The sequence below is a fragment of the Pleurodeles waltl genome, chromosome 10 (assembly GCF_031143425.1).
Source record: "Pleurodeles waltl isolate 20211129_DDA chromosome 10, aPleWal1.hap1.20221129, whole genome shotgun sequence".
Lineage (NCBI taxonomy): Eukaryota > Metazoa > Chordata > Amphibia > Caudata > Salamandridae > Pleurodeles > Pleurodeles waltl.
The window spans coordinates 610,052,742-610,074,291 of NC_090449.1; positions in this window are offsets into that span (position 1 = coordinate 610,052,742).

Consider the following 21,550-nt stretch of genomic DNA (forward strand, 5'->3'; position numbering starts at 1 on the left):
CCTCCTCTTGTGATATGGTGTTTTCTCTTGATGGACCTGCGGCTGGCTCAGGAGACGCTGATGCGTTCTGATTTCTCTCTACAATTTCTCCTTCTTCTTCTTCTTCTGGTTCTGTGCCGGGTTCGAGTTCTAACCCGTACTTGTCTACTTCTGGGAGAACTTCTTCTTGACTTAATTCTCCTGCCGCCTCTACTGAGATAGGCACTCTGTCACCTCTCTTGAACTTATTGACTGTTTGAGGAACAAGGCTGTTCTCAGTGGGCTCTCCGGTAGTCTCAGTTCCTTCTTGACTGTTTTCTAGCCCTGAGACTTCTCTTTCTGAAGTTGTTGTGCCAGAAACTTCAAGTTCCTCCTCAACAGGACACGTTACCCTTTTTGTGTGACTAGCATGTATCCAGTTGGGAACTCCGGCACACTTTACAGCAGTAGTAGTCGTCACGATTACTTGATATGGCCCTTTCCAACGTGGTTCTAGACACGATTTTCTCACGTGCTTCTTGACAACCACCCAGTCACCAGCTTGTAGAGAATGGCCTGGATCGCCAATCTGTGGCAATGTGTTAGCTTCCACCTGGTGAGAGAAAGAGCGAATCACATCAGCCAAACCTTTGCAGTAATCCAACACCATATCATCTGTAATATTCACTAGCGCATTTGCAGGCACTGCTGGTAATCTCATAGCTCTACCCATGAGGATTTCATGGGGGGATAGTCCCGTTTTCTTGTCTGGGGTGTTTCTCATTGACATCAGCACTAGAGGCAAGGCATCTGGCCACTTCATGTTAGTTGCTGCGCACATTTTTGCTATTCTCGATTTCAAAGTACCATTCATTTGTTCTACTAGTCCTGATGCTTCGGGCAGTAGCTACAATGCAGCTTTTGCTCGATGTTAAGTGCAGCACACAAGAGTTTAATCACCTCGTTGTCGAAGTGTCTACCCCTATCTGATTCTATAGAAACCGGAAAACCGAATCTTGGTATCAGTTCCCTAAGTAGTAATTTTGCGACTGTAAGACTGTCATTTCTACGTGTGGGATATGCCTCAATCGAATGACTGAAAACACACACGATCACCAACACATATCTCAGTCCTCCACAAACAGGCATTTCAATGAAGTCCATTTGCATCTTGTTAAATGGACCTCCAGCTCTCCCGATGTGGCTCAAAGTTACCACAGTTCCTTTTCCTGCATTCATCTGTTGACAGATGATGCATCTGTGACAAGTAATTTCTGCGGCATGTCTGAATTTCAGGTTAAACCAATCAATTTTGAATGATCTGATCATGGCATCCCTTCCCAGGTGAGCCTCTCCATGGTAGAGTCTGGCGAATTGGGATAGAAGGCTGTTTGGCAAAACTAGTTTCCCTTCTTCTGAGACCCATAGATCATCTGCCCTTCGTACACATTGCATTCTTTGCCAAGAGCGTTTCTCTTCCTTGCTTGCACGGCTCTGTAATGTTTTTAACTCATCTAATGTGTCAACTACCCGCAATGCAAGGTTTAAACATGTGTCATTTTCAGTTTGTGGTAACAATTCCCATTGCTCCTTGAACGATATACAGTTCAATGCGCAAAATCTTGCAACTTGATCTGCATAACCGTTTCCCATGGACAAAAAGTCTTGTGATCTAATATGAGCACTGCATTTCATCACAGCAATTTCAAGAGGTAACTGAATCGCATGTAACAAATCCTTTATTTGTTCACCATTCTTCACAGGAGAACCAGATGAGGTCATAAAACCTCTCTGTGACCAAAGTTGGCCAAAGTCATGTACAATTCCGAATCCGTATCTGCTGTCAGTATAGATAGTGACTTTCAATTTTACAGCTGCGTGGCATGCCTTAGTAAGGGCAATCAATTCTGCCACTTGTGCTGAAAACACTTTTTCGAGCCAGGAAGCTTCAACGATACCAGTTATGGTACATACCGCATAGCCAGCTCTCAGTGTTCCAGTAGAATCTCTTAGACAGGACCCATCAACGAACATAATACAATCATTTTCTTTTAACTGGGTGTCCTGTATGTCTGGATGGGGTTTGGTACACAGCTCTGTTACCTCAAGACAATCATGCTCAAATTCTTCCTCGTTTTTGGTTTCAGTATTTTCATTAGGAAGTAAGGTTGCCGGGTTCAATACACTGCACCTCTTGAGCGTGACATTTGGTGACCCCAGTATGAAAGTCTCATACCTAGTGAGACATGCATTTGTCATGTGCTGAGACTTAGTTCGAGTCAACAGAATTTCAACTGAATGTGGAACCATTACTGTTAGAGGGTATCCCATGACTATGCCTTCACATTGTATAAGGCTCTGACCAACTGCTGCAACTGCACACAGACAACCCGGTAAGGCTGCTGCGACAGGGTCCAAGGTAGCTGAAAAATATGCTACAGGGCGATTTGCATCTCCGTGGACCTGTGTTAAGACAGACAAAGAACAAGCATCACGTTCATGAAAAAACAACAGAAAAGGTTTCTCGTAATCTGGCATTACTAGTGCTGGTGCCCTGCACATGCATTGTCTTAATTCCATAAATGACTCAAGCTCTTCTTTTGACAAGGTTATAGTACATGGCTCATCCTTGATTTCTTTACCTGTCAGTTTTATCAATGGCTTCGAAATGATCGAGAAGTTGGGTATCCACTGGCGACAGTAGCCCACCATTCCCAAAAACATCCTGACATCTCTTTTTGTCGTTGGGGGGTTCATTTGCAAGACAGCTGTTATTCTTTCCTTTGATATTCTCCTGGAACCCTTCTCAATCAAATGTCCTAAGTATTTCACCTCCTTCTGACAGTATTGTAGCTTTCTGGGTGACACCTTGTGTTCATTCTTTCCCAGATGATTCAGTAATGCAATGGTATCATATTTACAACTGTCCCTTGTTTTGGACGCAATGAGCAAATCATCAATGTACTGCACAAGAGTTGAATTAAAAGGCAGCACCAGTGGCTCCAAATCCTTCTTCAATATCTGATTGAAGATGGACGGTGACTCAGAAAATCCCTGAGGAATTCTGCACCAACTGTACACCTTATCCAGGAATTTGAAACTGAACAAAAATTGGCTGTCCTCATGAAGAGGAACTGAAAAGAAGGCTTGTGATAGGTCTACTACGGTAAACCATTCAGCATCACAGGGGAACTGAAACATTATTACTGCTGGGTTGTGCACCACAGGGCAACATTTTATCACAATTTTGTTTATTTTTCTCAAATCCTGCACAATTCGAACCTTTCCACAGGGCTTCTTTAAACCCATTATGGGAGAGTTACATGGACTGCTCAAGACCTCTTTCAGAACTCCCTGCCTGAGAAAGTCTGCAATTATTTGTGACCCTTCGATAAGAACATCTTGGGTCATGTGGTATTGTGGCACTTGAGTGAACACTACATTTGGTTTTATCTGAACTTTAACTGGTTCTACTCCTTTTATTAATCCTACTTCTTTCCCGGTCAAGTCCCACACTTTCTCTGTTACTGTCTCTTGTAGTTTGACAGGTAAGTCGATCAAGGTATGCATTGGGAATAAAGTAATCAGAGGATAGTCTTCATTTGTTCCCGTTTCTTCCTCTATAAACTAACTTTCATCTCCTTCATCGTCACTATTTGTCTGTACTTCAATTCCGTCATTGGAACAGGTAATCGAACATTTTGTTTTACACAACAAATCTCTTCCCAATAGGGATACTGGACTTGAGTCACAGACTACAAACCTATGTAGCCCCTGGAAGTTGCCGATCTCAACTTTCACTGGATCTGTAATCGGGTTAGTCAAATACTGATTTGCTACTCCAACCACTCTTATAGTACATCCTGAGAGAGGCAATCTTGGAAATTCTGCACTTCTAACTGTGGACCGTGTGGCTCCAGTGTCAACCAGAAATGAAACCTTATACCCCATCACCTTTCCCTCTACATATGGGCCTCTCTGATCTACCTCTAAGGATGCTGCAAGCCTGCACTCTTCACTGTCTGAGCTATCATCTGACGAATCTTCATTCATGCCATTTTCACCTCGTAATGGGAACTGTTGTACAGTATTATTTTGATTTGTTACCTGGCCTGTGACCTGCTGAGGAAGCATCACCTGTTGCTGTCCCATCGGAGCCATTGGTAATTGCATTTGCTGTCTAGGTACCATAGGAATCTGCTGCTGTACTGGTTGTAATTGTATTGACTGAAAACGCGGCATTTGCATCTGCTGCATGGGCTGTACCCCTTGCATTTGCACCAGATTGTTCTGAAAGTTCGGGTTCTGATGTCTTATTTTCAGACCTCGTGAATTTTGTAATGCACCAACATTAGTACCTTGCTGAACAGCACCATCCTGCACCATATTCGGGCACTCCCGTTTCCAGTGCCCCACGCCCCCGTACGCGTGACATGGTGACATATTTTTCGCCCCATGGATGTCATTTTGAATTACAACTGTTTTCAAATCTGAACCATGGTTTACAAACCCTCTGCCTCGACCTCTCGGTTGTGCCTGAAACACACCATTCATTTGCGATTGCTGCTGTATCATCTGTTGAACTCCATTTCCCTATATTCCTGCCTGCGCAGCCCTTATCTGCATCACCATCACCTTTTCTTTCAAATTTTTCTGTTTCAACTCAATTTCGTCACTGCAGTTTTTCGCATACTGCAGCACCTCATCAATCGGCTTAGCTTGCCAACAGATCAAATGATTCTTAATCATCTGGCTAACCTCTGGTCGCAACCCTTCAACAAATCTAAACACGAGATGGTTCATATCCTTTGGTTCAATTGTCTCAGTACCACTGTAATGTTTGAATGCCTTTAACAATCTTTCATAATATGCATGTATTGATTCCTTAACCTCTTGAGAGGTCCGGTCGATTTTCTGCCAATCAGTCACCTTCGGCGACACCTTTTGTTTCAGAAACTCAATCACTTTATGATAATACTTCATCACCTCTTTAGATGGTGCCCCAGTCACCTTATCCCTTGCTGGTTCCTTTGTCGGCCAATCGACTCCTCTCTTACACTCAAGCCACAAATCAGGTGGAACAATGATCTCAAACAAAGTATTCAAGTCTTCCCAGAGACATTTTGCAAGTTTCACAAACCTATCTGTCTGCTGATACCACTCGATCGATTTCTCTCTAAATCTGGGATAATCGTTAGTAAAGGATAAAATGTCTCCTCTGGTCCATGGCACGTGAACTAGGACACCACCAGCTGTCTCTCTCATAGGCAATATTTTTACCGATTCCAGATCGGGTGAAGCCTTGGCTTGATTAGATCCTGGGCTATCTCCCTTTCCCTTGTCTATTTTCTTTGCCCATCTGCCTTCCCATTTTTCCAGTGCCCCTCAAATTTGTGCGCTTTGCAGCAACTCTCTCAAATGTGCCTTCATTCCTGCAGACTTCATGTGTTCAAAATCTTTTGAGTCAAAGTCTAATCTATAACTTCTTTTCAAATGTTTGGTGTTCCCGATATCGATTTTGTATTTGTCTGCCAAGTTCGCTAATCTCTGATGTACTTTGCCTACTTCTTTGGTAATCTTAGGGCATAAGTATCTCAATTCTGCCTCTGTGTATGACTCCAATCTATTTACTCCCACTGTACCTTCCACTAACTCAGCAGCTTCTGCCCCTAGTCTCACAAAGTTCAGGTATTCATCTTGTTTTTCTTTCTCTGGTTCGATTGTAACCGCTGCAGTCTTTTGTGAGGTATAAGTTTTTTCTAACCATTCGTTTAACTGTTGGACCGTAAAACCCTGCAACAAAATGTTCCCTGCATGTATCATTGGGGAATGTGAGGTGTTCGTACTCATTGTTTGTGGAGTTAAAACTCCTAACCCTGCTTGACGCATGGCTTCGAGGGGTGCTCCTACCGGACTAAGGTCCATTAAAGACCTCGGTTGCTCAACTGCTTGCTCTCCCGGAGCCATAATCTGGGGAGTTCACATCGACCCTCCTCTTATCACATCTTGAGTCATCACTCCCTGATCACGCATGCCTGTTTTATCCTGTGCATATAATGGTACTGGTGGACCAACAGTAATTGGTAATGATATGGCAGCAGGTGTTTGACCCGAACCCAGACTCCGTGGAGCAGTAACTCCATATATTTGTTCCAAGGTACTCTTGACAGGTACTAATGGCGGTCCAGCCACTGGGTTATACCCTGGTATCAGCTGTGGTTGTGGTTGCGATAGCAATTTCGGAGTTGATTCAAACTGTATAAGCTTTGGCTTTGTGTAAATCGGGTCTGGTGGCACTATTTGATTTGTAGTCGTTTCAAGTACTGGGACATCTGGGTAGATTCTCTGTATCTGCGGTGGAGGTTGCAACTGTATCGGCATGTCTGGAGCAGTGGGTACATTGACACCGTTCTGTATCGAAACCGTATCACTAGTCTGTACCGTATCAGTAACTCCCTTTTCCTGCGTCTGGTTCCCAGGGTCTGTACTAGTACTCGGAGCATTGTCGCTCACTGCATAAGGTGGCAGACGATCATGTAATAATCTGTCCATAAATTCCTCATCATCTGAATCATCTTCCTCTTCCCAAGATCTTTTATTCTCTTTAGATTTGTTCGAGTCTTTATCTGTTTTCCAAGAAGCTTTTTTACCTGGCGTCTCTTCTCCCTGTGCTATTGCTGGGAACAGTTTTAACCCATCTACACTTCCCCTTCTCCACATTTTGTTCTCATTGTCCCACCTAGCCTCTGCATAGGATTTTTCTGCCCTTCGCAATCTTCTCTGAAACCTTTCTTGTCTATGTTTAAGTGCCATCAAGTCCCAGATTGCTAACGCCTCATACTGAGCTGGTCTTGGAGGTGGTTTCTGTGTACTTAACATCCACCTCAAATTCTCTAGTACCTTTGGATTGAATGTTCCATGTTCTGGGAACGCTAGACACCCTTCTTTCTCTGTTAATTTGCGCCACTGTTTCATCCATAAACAAGGTGCGACACCCTTCTCTTCCATGACTGTATAAGCTGGAGTACCCTCGGGTGGTGTAGGCTCCCCATCGGTTGCAACAATATACACGTCTCCTTTCAGAGCGCTCTTGAACACTTTAACAAAATTCATTTTGCGAATCTCTGTTACTTTTGTATTTAATCAGAAGTGACTTAGTTCCCAGGACACTCTTCACCCACCTTTCTCAACCTATTGTATCTCACGGACGGCAGCCAATCCGTGCGCGACCCCTCTCGACGACTGACCTATCTCAGCGCGGCACCACTGACGTCACACTCACATACACACTGCGGCTGACAGTCTTGCGGCTTGTCCGCTCCTCACTGAACCTATACAAACCCATACAACTAATGCAATTATTGCGAGCACCTTAAATGACAACACAAATCTGCTGGTTTACTACAGGAAGGGTAACACATTCGCTTCAGAACTTTACAGAGATTTCACTTAAAGCCTCAGCCGCTACTCTCTCCTTATCAGTTCCCGCATACGCAAGCAGAATTTGACCCGCAAATTCTACTCTCGGCTTGTCAATGACTCCTTCTAGTGCACTTTAGAATTTGTCAAATCTCCATCGAAGGTTTCATACACACATTATGACTCAAACTTGACTTGTCAACCACGCCCGATTGACCTATTAAACCGCACAGATTACAACATAAACCATACTTGTCTTCATACTCCGGAGTCTTAGACCTCAACAGGTCCGTACATAAACAACCAACCACGTGGATAATTTTGGGCACCAAGCGCCACACTCATATGAAGTACGCCGACTTCCCTACTCTCATACTGTGGAGTACGCCCACTCCTACTAAACAACACATATTTTGGCCTAATTACACACAAATCTTCACAATCACCTGCAAAATGCATAAGCTAAGCAAGCGCAAAAACCCTAACCACATACATTATGGCGCCAAGAACATTCCCAACTCACTTAGGCAGGCTCCGAGATCCCGGGAAAGTCATGGTGAACTTAGAAACCCATCATGCCTTCAATTTGCATTATCACAGGAAAACAAATTTAAACAATGCATCTCCGTCCTAGGCCCCCCAAGGGCCAAACCGTCGCTCTGCTACCAGAACTGTTAACGCGTCCTTCTATGTCAATTTTATACACATCAGGACTCGTTTTAGGCCAATGAATCTTTTGACCCAGTGGTGAGACACCGTAGGACGAGATAACTAACCAATATGTCAAGTAATATATCAATAAGGTCACTGATATTTATCTCCACAATACATTTTACTTTGGATAATGACATTAATCAAATTGTCGACGCAACCATGACCTTTCAGTCATGAATAACCACACCCTGTGATAGCATTTTTTGAGTTTTATTCCCTATTGATTACAATCTACTAGCAAAAGTGTCAATCACAAAACCACGAAGCATATAAGCATAGTCACAATATGGCAACTGTAGTAAGACTTCAATAATGCAAAGATCACGAATATGAGAGCATAACATAAAGTGAACATAGATCGGAACACATAGAATATCATGCAAGTCTTGGTTCAGCACAGTATAATGTCAGTCTTGTCTACTTGTGTCAGTCAGGGTGATCACCTAACCTAGCCTCTAATTAGCATCAGCATGTTGGGCTTCATGCAAAACAATTTAGAACACCAATTTGGAAAACATCTAAACTATGGTCTCTAATCAAAATACAGAAGTTGGAACCTAGAAAGGAAAAGCAAATAGACAAATTACAGTAGCATTGTCATAATTACCCTCCAAGGATTGAGTCAGCACACAGGATCAGTCTTCGTCTTCAGGACATCAGTCGTATCGCCATCAGTCTAACTTAGTCTAGTCGAGAGGGGACGCTTCCCTCATAAGGAGGAGAATCATAAAGGCAGTCTATGGGTGAGGATAGTTTATTAAGTCTCAAAGTCACCAAACAGAGTGACAGAGTTTCTGGATAAAATCGATAGCATTCCCTACCTAATTCCCCCACCCTTCTGTGTCATGAGTTTTTATCCCTTTTTCGCAATACCTTCCCCCAAAATTCTATTGGATATTCGCTATACCCGCTATCTTTAACCTATCAAATTATACATTAGGTAATCCAAATTGTCACCCCACGATAATTTATAACACTTTGATTGGTCTTCATAATTGACGTCTTCGTAGGTGGCACATCCGGAGTGTTTTGTCATCATCTTGGCATGTCTCTCGGGTCATGAGCTTCTTTATCCATGGTCAAATGGCCTTGTACATTCTTAAAACTTATACTAAGGCAGCTAGCATGCGGATGGGTACAGGATGAAGTTGGATACATGAAACGAAGGAAAAGAACAAATGCTGGGTCATGGCCCTTTACGAGTCAGCACACTGAAAAACAGAAAATATGCTTTAATATGAAAGTTATACAGCTAAAATCCTCAACTCACGCTAACTTAAGGCCTATGGGTTTTAATACAAATGCAATATTCGTAAGCGTTAATATATTCAATTAATCATGGTGCAAGCAATTATTTCGTACAATCAACATTAGTTTATGTGCACAATAGTAACTTCACGTTTATAATCATAACTCAAAATACACATTAAGCAACTAATATTTATTGTCGTTTTTCATATGCAGCATTGTTAGGTATTTATATAAGCACTTCATGTTTAACATATATAATATTTAGATTACGCTCTCTCACTACCATCCCCAGGCTGTCGTTGTGGTGGCTCCTGCTCTTCATCCTCAGAATCTGTGTCATCTAGGGTGAGATATAGCCCACATCTGGTTGCTATGTTGTGTAGGATGGCACATGTCGCCACAATCTTGCATGCAGTCTCTGGGGCATACTGGAGTGCACCTCCACTTTTGTGCAGGCATCTAAAATGTGACTTCAACATGCCAAAGGTCCTTTCAATGACGGTTCTGGTGCACCATTGTCCAATGTTGGAGCACCTCTCATTCTGATTAGAAGGTGTTAGGAATGGGGTGAGTATCCGTGGCCTCAGACCATATGCACTGTCACTTGTGTAACAAAACAGCAGATATGAGCATTGCTTCACAGGGTTACGCAGTGACAAGTATTTATGACATTGGTGTGTACTACATAGTACCTAATAAATATCCATCATCAAACTCCCCACGTTCTAGGTGTTGGTGTATCCCACTGTGCCTGAAAATGTACGCATCATGTATGCTCCCTAGAAATTTTACCACTATATCGGTTATGACATTATGAGCATCACATACCACCTGGATGTTGAGTGAGTGAGTACATTTCCTATTGCGAACACATATTCCAGATTTGCAGGAGGACATATGGGTGTATGTGTCCCGTCCACACACCCTGTTACAAAGGGAAAGCTTGCAATTCTGAAGAAGTCCAATTTTGTGTTGTGTATTTCATCTGTATTCCTGGGAAGGTAAATGTATCTGGACATGTGTGCGAATATGGCATCTAAGAACCGTCTAAAGAATCATGACAGGGAACTTTGGGACACCCCACTACCAACAGCAATCACCCCTGGGAGTTAGCCGAAGCCAAGAGGTGCAGTGAGCACAGCACTCGCATATGTGTGGGGATGGAGCAGCTGCGCAGGGTTTGGCTTTCTAGCTGAGGTTTCAGCAGTTCAATGATCTCTAAGATGACTGTGCTGCTCAGTCTATATTTCTCATATATTTCCTCCTCAGTCTGTTGAAATATGGTCTGCCTGTTTCTGTATATCCTCTCCTGTCTCCGCCTCCTTCTCCTCTGCTGGGTAGCCTGGACTCGCCTCCTCCATACAATGACGTAGAGTGCAGCCATTTTAATAAACCCAGATGCCTTCTGGGTCTGCTTTTATACTTTGGTTCTGATTACCACCTGTTTGGAATCAGTGCTAATCTGGGTGTGCAAAATGGCCTATTTGCGACTAATCGCAATTTGCGACTGCCTTGTACATTCAGTTTGCGAGTCGCAAATTGTGATTTCTTATTTGTGAGTTGCAAAATCCAGTCGCAAATGTTTGTGATTCGATAATTGGTCGCATCGCTATTTGGGACTCCGAAATGGCATTTGTACATACCATTTCGCATTTTGCACGGTCGCAAATAGCGCTGCGACTGATTTGCGAGTCGCAAAACGTACGTACAAGTGGCCCCTAGTGAGCCTCCTGTTAACATCCCTCTAGGATACCCCAAGAAAATGACTACATGTGGTATTTTCAACATGGTCACTGGTTTCCATCCAAGTGACAGAGTCCGTTAAATCCTGGAGTTGGTATTAAAGTAAGAACGAAATGGAATAGTATTCTCCCAAAAGAAAGTACTTGTTGACTCACAGTTCTAACCATCGAAAGAACCAACAACACCTATTCTGTGACAGGCCAGGAGGTTTAGGATTATGCAGATTCTTCTTTACTTTAGCAGCCTTGAAAACTATAAGGTGACAAGTTGAACGACGTTTTCAAAACTACAATGTCCATGAATCTGTGAGAACTACATGTCACATGAGGCCCAAAAGCAGCGATCAATCTTGTGTCATGTGATCTTAAAGGCAATGTTTACTAGACAAGGCCCCCCTCTTCCTTGCAGCTTGGCGGGCATATTAAATAATGATTTCCTGATGTATTGGTTTCAAATATTTTTAATATTTAATATTGTATTTAGTTTTCAAAACTGTCTCACTGAGCGGACCTTTGGTTGGCAGGCTTTTATTATATTTTTGTCCCCTTGCCAGGCCCCCACTCTGCCACCTTTTAAATCTTCACTGAGAAGAATTGTTCTCAAGTTTTATTTTACTATTTTGTATCTCACTGCCTTGCTCTTACTTCAGATGTCGATCGTGTCTTCTACTTCAAGAGCTACTGGCTCGCTCCCAATCCATTCTTCACCTTCGGCCCAGCTAGCCACCTAAAGCACTGTTGAATGTTAAGAGCGTCTTTAGAGCCCACCCTTCTGGGACCTGGCTTTCTGTTAGAGGTGGCCCCTTCATTATTCCTGAATTTTAATCCATTCCTTCCTCGTCGTTCTTTGTAATCCTTACACTGGGTTGTACCAATAATTAATCACCAACGCCCAATAATAAAAGGACTGCAAAAATAGCTGAACGCAGAGCTCCTCTGCAGGGGAAATATAGTTGAGCCTCTTATATATACAGTGCAGGATAGATGCAATAGGAATTAAGAGATTAGGAGGTTGAAATATATTTTCACCCTGGGCACCCACAATATAGGGGGTCATTGGGGACCGCATGGGGGACCGCATGGGGGAGCCCCAAGGCTCCCATGGCCCAGTCAGCTTCCCAGCCACCACCATACTGGGCACTGGTGTGAGATGGCAGCTTTCCTTTGCTCCTGTGTGGCACAGGGAGGGCGGCACATGGCCCCTTCCCCACTCTTTTTAAGAAATGTCGCCCTCTGGATGGGGTCCTACGGCTAGGAGAGGAGGCCGGCTTTTTTTCCATGATCCTGCAGGAGTCTTGCTGGTATCCCTACCCTGCTGTCATATCTTTATTTCAAAAAGCTATCTCAGGGCAGGAGACTGGGGCCCTCAAGACGACTTCGGCGGTCTTTTCCAAAGACTGCCAAAGCCACGGGCAACGAAATACCACCAGTGTTGGCAGTCCTAAGACCGCCCTAATATGACGGATCTTTGACTTCAGTCCAAAATCAGGTGGAATTCCGAGACCAGTCATGCTGGCGGTGCAGGAGCGGTACTGCCACGCCAAAAAGAGACTGCACACCGTATTACAACCTGTAATATGGTTGCAGTGGTGTCCAGATGGCGAGGCGCTGCCGGCAGTGGAATCGCCAGGACTCATCCACTCCCGGACAACCTCCTCGACAAACGAGGTAAGTGGATCGTCCGACAGGGGAGCGGTGTTTGTGTGTGTGTTTGTGAGTGCGTGTTGAGCGTCGTGAATGTGGGGGGAGTGTTTGTTGTTGAGTGTCTGTGTGTGCGAGCGATTGTGTGTGGATGGAGGTCAGTGTTTGTGTGAGTGGAAGGGGAGAGCAGGTGAGTGCATGTATGCGGTGCAACGGGGGTGTGTGTGTGAATGTATGTATGCGCATGGAGGGGAGGGAGAGTGAATGCATGCGTTGTGTTTGTGTATGTTTGTCAGTGTGAACGGGTGTGTTGCATTTGCGTGGGTGAGTGGGGGTGTGTTTGTGTGTAGAAGTGTGTGAGTGCATGTGTGGGGGTATGTGGACGTGTGTACAAATGTATCCTGGTGACAGGAATGCATATTCCTGTCACCAGGGTGCAAGACCGACAGCTTTTTCTGGCAGTGTTACCGCCAGAAAATCCCGGCAGTCTCCCGCCTCGTGATACCACTAGCGGCATCACGCCATCCGCTGTGCTAGAGGTGCTGACCTCCAGCCTGGCGGAATGCGGTAATGTGGCGGGATGGGTGGAGGCTCAGCGGTTTGGCTTCGGCCAAACTTCTAATTTGGCGGTATTCACCCCCGGCCCGTCAGCGGTGACACATCCACAGCAGCCCTGGCGGTCGTCATGAGGGCCACAGAGCGTTCTGCTTGGCCTGGGGGACTTTTTTCACTTGGGAATATACCCCAAAATGCCTTTTAAGTGGGGGAGACTTCAAAGAGTGGCTTTGAAGTGCACAAGAACCCCTTTCAGTACGGGTCTGTCTGCCAGGGTCCCAGTAGGGGGTTTGGCAGTCCATTGTGTGAGGGCAGGCCAGTAACCTTTGAACTGTAAGTGTCAGGCCCTCCACCCTTCCAGCCCAGGAAGACCCATTCAGTATGCAGATGAATGCAGATGTGTCTGAGTGTCCTGTGTTTGTGGTTGTCTGGGTCGAATGCACAAGGGAGATCTCAACCAGCCCAGCCCAGACGTGGATTGGAGACAGGCTGTAAGGCACAGATGGATTTTGAGTGCAGAGAAATGCTCAGTTTCTAAAAGTGGCATTTCTAAAATACTTGTTAGAAATGGGGTCTTTGGTTGGCAGTCAGGTAACCCCCTGTCCAAACAAGGACCCTCACTCTAATCAGGGTAAGTCACACACAATCCAAATTATCCTGTGCCCACCCTCTGATAGCTTGGCACTGAGAATTCAGGCTTAACATAGAAGGCAATGTGTAAAGTATTTGTGCAATAAATCATGCAATAACACAGTATAACACCACAAAAATACGCCACACAGTGTTTAGAAAAATATATAATATTTATCTGATAAGATGCGGGTCAAAACGATTAAAATGCAATAAGTATATGATGAGATATCACTGTAAAAGGGATATAAAGTGTCTTTAGTCTTTAAAAAGCAAGAAATGTCTCTTTCAAGCAAAAAGTCCCTGGTTCGCGTGCAAAATCTCCGCAAAGAACCGCAGACGAGGAGATATGTGGAAACAAAGGGGGTGTGTGTCGATTTCTCGGGCCGCACATGGTAATGCGTCGTTTAGTTTTCACGCAGGGACGGCTGTATGTCGTTTTCCAGCGCTCGGTCGTGGATCCTCTGTGGGTTGCGGGGTTTTCAGATGCCCCGGGGACGATGCCTGGATTTCCTGCGCTGGCAGGACAAAGTCACTGTGGCTGCGTCGATCCGGTGGGCGTTGCGTGGAAACTTCTACTGCACTGCAGGCGCTGCGTCGATTCCTCTCTGGAAGTCAGGCTACGTCGTTCCGGCTCAGCTGTATGTCGATTCAGTGGGCCGTGCGTCAAATTTCTGGTTTCTACGCTGGCGCTGAGCTGATCTTCTCATTGCGAAGTTGGGCTGCATTGTTCCGGTTCGGCGTGCAGTGAATTTTTCACTGCGATGCAGGCTGTGCATCGTTTCTGGCAGGCCGTGCATCGATTTTCGCAGCACAAGGAGTCCTTCTTGTGGAGATGAAGTCTTTTTGGTCCTGAGACTTCAGGGAACAGGAGGCAAGCTCTATCAAAGCCCTTGTAGAGCACTTCTCACCACAGCCAGAGAGCAGCAAGGCAGCAGGGCAACAGCAAGGCAGCAGTCCTTCACAGAAAGCAGACAGGTGAGTCCTTTGGGGAGCCAGACAGTTCTTCTTGGCAGGATGCACTTTCTGGTTCAGGTTCCCTTCTCCAGCCAGTGTCTTGTCAGGTAGAGTGTCTACTTCTGAGGTGTCTGAGTTGATAGGGGCAGAGGCCCTGTATAAATACCCAAATGTGCCTTTGAAGTGGGGGAGACTTCAAAGAGTGGCTTAGAAGTGCACAAGGTCCCCTTTCAGTTCAATCCTGTCTGCCAGGGTCCCAGTAGGGGGTGTGGCAGTCCTTTGTGTGAGGGCAGGCTACTGTCCTTTGACATGCAATTGTCAGGCCTTCCACCCTCCCAGCCCAGGAAGACCCATTCAAAATGCAGATGTATGCAAGTGAGGCTGAGTATTCTGTGTTTGGGGTGTGTCTGACCGAATGCAGAAGGGAGCTGTCAACTAAACCCAGCCAGACGTGGATTTTAAGGCACATAAAGGATTTAAGTGCAGAGAAATTCTCACTTTCTAAAAGTGGCATTTCTAAAATAGTAATATTAAATCCAACTTCAACAGTCGGCAGGATTTTGTATCACCATTCTGGCAATACTAAATATGACCTTCCTACTCCTTTCAGATCAGCAGCTACCACTCAAACAATATATGAGGGTAGCCCCAATGTTAGCCTATGAAAAGAGCAGGCTTCACAGCAGAGTAAATATGAATTTAGGGGTTTTACACTACCAGGACATGTAAACTACACAGGTACATGTCCAGCCTTTTGCCTACACAGCACCCTGCCCTATGGGTTACCTAGGGCATAACTAAGGGGTGACTTATATGTAGAAAAAGGGGAGTTTTAGGCTTGGCAAGTACTTTTAAATGCCAAGTCGAATTGGCAGTGAAACTGCACACAGGCCTTGCAATGGCAGGCCTGAGATAAGATTAAGGAGCTACCTACCCGTGCTGCTCACAGGTAAAGGCCAAGTGCTGCATGGGGTTGGGTGGTTACAGAGGTAGGCCACAGGTTAGGCCCCGCAGCCAACCATTGCCTCGCACGGCCAAGAGCCGTGCCTGGTGGTTGTTGTATTAACGTATAGTAACAAAAATTAATTAACATTAAAAACACTGTAGAAATTCACTGAAAAAGGTTACAGGGACGTTATAGTTAGAAATAGAATTAAAAAAATATAGAAGCTCACTTAAAAGGGCCTGATGTATGAAACAGTTTGCCAGTATCTGGCCATGTACCATCCCTATTTTGTGAGTTGGTAACTTGGCCAATTCCAAAACAAATGCACTACTAGGGACAGCTTTTGTCTGTATCAAACCTCAGACGCACACCAAACCTACATTAAGAATTGAAGTTCATATCAGTTGTAATCAGTGTTTAGTCTATAAACAGAGTTGATTTTATACCACCCTGTTTACAAACAGTGAAATGCTCATGGGAAATCCACCACACAGTATTCAAAAGAATCTACTAAGAAAAGCGTACATTGTAGACAATAGCTGTCAAAAAAGACAAAATGTGATTAAAAAAACAAGATCTGAAGGTGCTAAAAGATCATATTGCCTGCATCCTTCATATTGCATACTTCATAGATAGTCCGTCTACAGACCACACTTTCTTTGCTAAGTATAAATTATTATCCTGACAGAATTCTCTCTAATAGCTCAAGGATCCTTAAAAAAGTTAGTATCTACTACGTAGAGTGTTTTTCCTGTTGGAAACTTTTTCTGCATTACCAAAAGTTATGTAGACCATAACAGAGTTGCTCTTCAATATGAAGACGTATAACATGCTCAATACCGCTACACGTCTATTGGTGCATTAGCTGTATATGCATTCTATACACACGCACAACCATTAGCTGGACCTAGACTACGGTAGTCACCTGCCTCTATGTAAACTGTATAACAAACTAGCACACTCATTGGATGATGTAATCAGTGATGTCATCAATGAGTTAATTATGTCATTTGAGATGTCCTTGGTTATGTCATCAGTGATGTCATCAATGATGTCATTATGGGTGTTATCAATGATGTCATTATGGGTGTCATCAGTGATGTCATAAATCAAGTCATAAATGATGTGATAGAACGTCATGAGTGATGTCATATGGGAGGTCATCAACAGTGCATGGCGGGGCGCAAGTTATAGTTAGTGGTGCTAACTATAAACAGGGCCACTAGAATTATGCGGTAGAGGAGGGCCAAATTATGTTGCAGGGTTTGAACAAATTATGTAGCAAAAAAATGCTAATTGTGCAGCATAATGCAGCACATTTTGTGATAGTATTTCTAATTATTTTGCCATTTTTACACCTGGTTATAGTATTTGGAAGTAAAGTTTACCTTATTAGTAACAATTTAACTTAACTCCCAAATACAGAAATAAGCAACTTAAAAATGACCAGTCAAATTTTGCAAAAAGCATTCTAGTACGTAGGAATCCAAGTTGCTATATTTTTTGTTATTTTTAATCCTCTTGCGCTAGAAACAATATTTTTTGTTGAAATCTGCAGATTATGCAGCACATGATGGATTACCTAGGACATGCGTCAAATACATAATTATGCGAAAATCACCACGGTCGCAGAATCGCATAATTGCAATGGCCCTGACTAACTGCTGAATTTCTTTTTTTTTTCAGTAAAATGTTAGCAGTGTCACTGAGAAATTCACCTAAACTTTTGTTTTTTTCAGTAAATTTCTATGTTTTTTTTAAACTGAAAACTCCTTTTTATTTTATCTAATAATAACGTCACTTTAACCTTTGTTTTTTTCAGTAAATTTCTAGGGTTTAAAAATAAATAAAAATATATTAAAAAATACATATACACTCACTACCCCAATAATGTTTGCACTGAGAATGTTGAATTTCTTAGTTTTTGCAACTCGCATTCACAGAAATATTCCAAGAATAGCTTTCATAGTCTTTGTATGTATCTTTATTTAAACTTCATTTTTATATTTCAAAAATGCACTGTTCACAGTTTTTCTTATACTGTACACTATGGCCCTCATTATGTTACTGGCAATAAGAACCGCCTACTGCTGCCAAAAGAACGTCGCCATGGCTACCAGCCGTCTGCCGTAATATGACCACAGCCGGATTTCCGCCAGAAGGATGGCGGAAATCCGGCTGTGGCCATGCCGGCGGATGGCGGTAAGGTGGCGCTGCTGCCAGAAGCAGCACCACACCAGTAGACCGCTGCCAGACGTATTATGAGAAATAATACAGCCTGGAGGTGTTTTGCTGGCGTATGCTGCTGCTGGCAGCAGCGCCCTGTCCCGGCTCCTGCCGGACGACCCCCTGCACACGGGTAAGTGGGTGCTCTTACAGGGGAGGGGGGTGGGGGGATTGTGTGTGTGGGTGTGTGCATATATGTTTGTATGTGCGTGTATGTGGGTGTGTGTGTTGCGTGTTGGATGCCAGTATGCATGTATGAAGGTGTGAGTGCGTGTATGTTATGTTTTGTGAATGCGTGTGTGCGTGCATGGTTGTAAGTGTGTGCGGATGTATGTGTGAATGGATGTATGCATGTGTGGATGTTTGTGGGAATGTGTGTGTGTATGTGTGTGTGAAGGGGGCGTGAAAGTGGGAGGGTGGGGGGACATTGGAAAGGTAGGGGCTGTGGGGGTAACTGGAGAGGGAGGGGGAGTGGGGAGACCCCTATCAGTGACAGGGAAGGAATTCCCTGTCATTGATAGTGCCTACCGCCATGGTTTGCGTGGCAGTAAGGAAGCCACAAAAACCATGGTGGTAGGCAGAGTCATAATCCCGCAGTTGGAACAGTGACGGCAGCTGGGCTGGAGATAGATATCTCCAGCCTGGCGGCTGTCACCGCCATGGCTGTCGGAGTGCTACATTGGCGGGTGGGCTTCAGCCAACCCGCCGATGTCATCACATGGCAGTATGTACCGCCAGCCTGTTGGACGGTACTTACCGCCATATTTCCACCGACCGCCGGGATCATAATGACCCCCTATGTGTTTTCACTATGTACATCTATTTGTAGGGTTTGAAAGCGCTCTTGCGGGAGGCTGGCGAGATCGCAGAGTTATATGTTTTGTTGTAATCTGTGGTACAGAGTTCTTTTTCATCTGGTCAATTATTATTGAATGATAACCTTTAAAAATAAAGTCAGTACAGTATGTATTTTGTATTAATTATTTTGATTACAAACTTACAGCTCTCCTGAGTTGATCGCAGGAGTTAAATACACAATCCCCTACATAGACTATGAGGGTCCTGTACTTCTTGCCCAGCTTTCATCATCTGCTCGTGAGATCGTAAATTTGGATTTAAGCTCATAACACTTTATTTTTCCAGTTCTAAAAAATTTAAGACATGAGAAGTGTTGCTGAAAGTAGAAAACTATTAGATGTATTGTAGCATTTGAGATATCAAGAAAGTTCTCTGTTTTTAACGATCTTGCTAGCCTCTCGCAAGACACCCATGAGACGTCCAGAAGAGGAAAGTCACCCCAAGGAAGGATTGTGATTATTTTACATAGATGTCTTTATTATGCACAGAAAGATTATTTCCTTCTTGTATCATTGCCTATTGGATTTTTCTGTGATTTAACCTTTTTGGCTACCTCCTTGGTAGGAGTCCTTGGTCTGCCCTAAGGTAACTATAACTTGCGACCCCGCCATGCACAGTTTTCTCAGCAATAATTTTATTGCAAACGTTGCAGTTATATTACCATTTATGTCACAGAAGATGTATTGACACGTAATATGTGAGTTAATTAGCAGTGCATGGCATGGGCATAGTTACCTTAAGGTATGGGTTATAGTTTCTTGAGATAGCTATAACTATTACTGCTGAATTTCAATGGTTATATGTGTGTAAAATCTAAATCTAACTATAATGTCTTTGGTATTTTAGTGAATTTCTGCGGGTTTTTAAATTCTATTACCTAACTATAACTTCCCTGTAACCTTTGTTTTTTTCTTTGTTTTTTTAATGCTGCTTCCTAACTACAAATTCAGCAGCATGCACCTCTCCATAGCTATAGTAACCTGTTTTACTTTAAAACCAATTTCTCTCATCCTACATCTTTCCCAACTCCCTCACTACTTCTGCCATTCTCCCTCCACTATATTACCTTTATGACTGCAGGTTTTCCCCTCATGTCATCTTTCCTATGACAGCTCAATACCAATATAGTTCTTCTCTACATATAGTTGTCTTTTCTCACTTTATGTTCTCATAGTCAACACAATATCCACATCCACATCTTTCTCCTTTTCCCATGCCTCAGCAGCTTTCCATCATGTGACCTTTCACTTCCTGCCCTGCAGTCCCATGGTCTCATTCACTCTACTTTCCCGCTTGGTCTTTTGTATGTCCAGTAGACCTTAACCCACAGTGCATGCCTCCAGCTGCACTTCATTTTACTTTCCCGTCTGGCTACTGTACCCCTGGCACCTCTTCCTTGAAACTGCCCCTTCAGACCTTCACTTCTTCTGTAGCTTTCCCTACCATTGCAGCTCCTGCAAAACTCTATCCATATTGTCACTCTTCTGCAACTCTCAGTGTATTTAGCCCATCTGCACCTCTCACTCCACCTCTTACCTCTCCCAAAGCCCTTCCCATCATGAGGTGTCCTGTCCCTTTGTCCACCCTCTCACCTTTGCCACATCTCTGCCCCTTTCACTTATTCTACAGGTCTTATTGTCATTACTAAATTACATCTCTCCCTGTCACTTCACCTCTGTTCTTTCTCCGCCCTCACAGCTCTTATCTCACCATTCACCATTTGCCTCTCTTTATAGCTCTATGACTTTTCCTCTACGTCTCCTACAACCCTCTCACAGCTCTTTCAGCAATATGAATCACTTGCTACCATGCAGTCTCTCTCTGACTTCTCACTGCTCTTTTTAGAATCCCCGACTTTTCCAGTGGCTAGTTTCTACCTGCTTATCTGTCTACCTGCAGCCACTTTCTTATCCATCTCTTTCAGCTCTACCAATTCCTGTCCACTTAAAACTATCTCTCCGCCCTGTTCTGCAGCTTGCAATTGCCCGTTATCATACAGCAAACCTGCAGCCCTTTTGCAGGTCTCTCTTGCAACACATACGCTTATCATCTTTTACCTCTCCTATCATCTTACCTTTTCTGCAGTTGCCACTTGTGCAGCTCTCTCTTCCTGCTATCATTTTTCCGGTATGGATCCCCTTCTTTCCCCTCACTCCATTTGCAGGTCTCCTGATCACTTTCCGCTCTGCAGTTTTCCCTCCACCCTCTAACCTTTTTTTTCAAATCTCACTGCAGCTAACTCCTTACCTCTCTCTTCACCCTATTACCTCTCATGCTGCTCAGTTGCCTTTTCTGCTGATATTCCTATTACTTTTCATGCTGGGAAATGCACATAACCAGCAAAGAAGTATAAATATCCTCTGTGTTTTGAGACGAGGCTACCAAAATGCTTACATTCCCTCCAGCGCAAGTCTGGGGATCAGGGTGCTTCTAACTCTCCCTGCCCTCAAGAGAAATTATTGATACATTTTGCAGTTGAACCCAGCAGTGGCGGCCGGCAGCTTTAGGAGGGAGGGGGGCAGGCGGGAAGCACACACACACACCCACTCATTCTTTCACACACAGACACGCACGCACGCCCATCCATTAACAACACTCATAACATTCAAACATGCACGCTCGCACCAAACCTACCGGTTAAAAGTTCCCACAC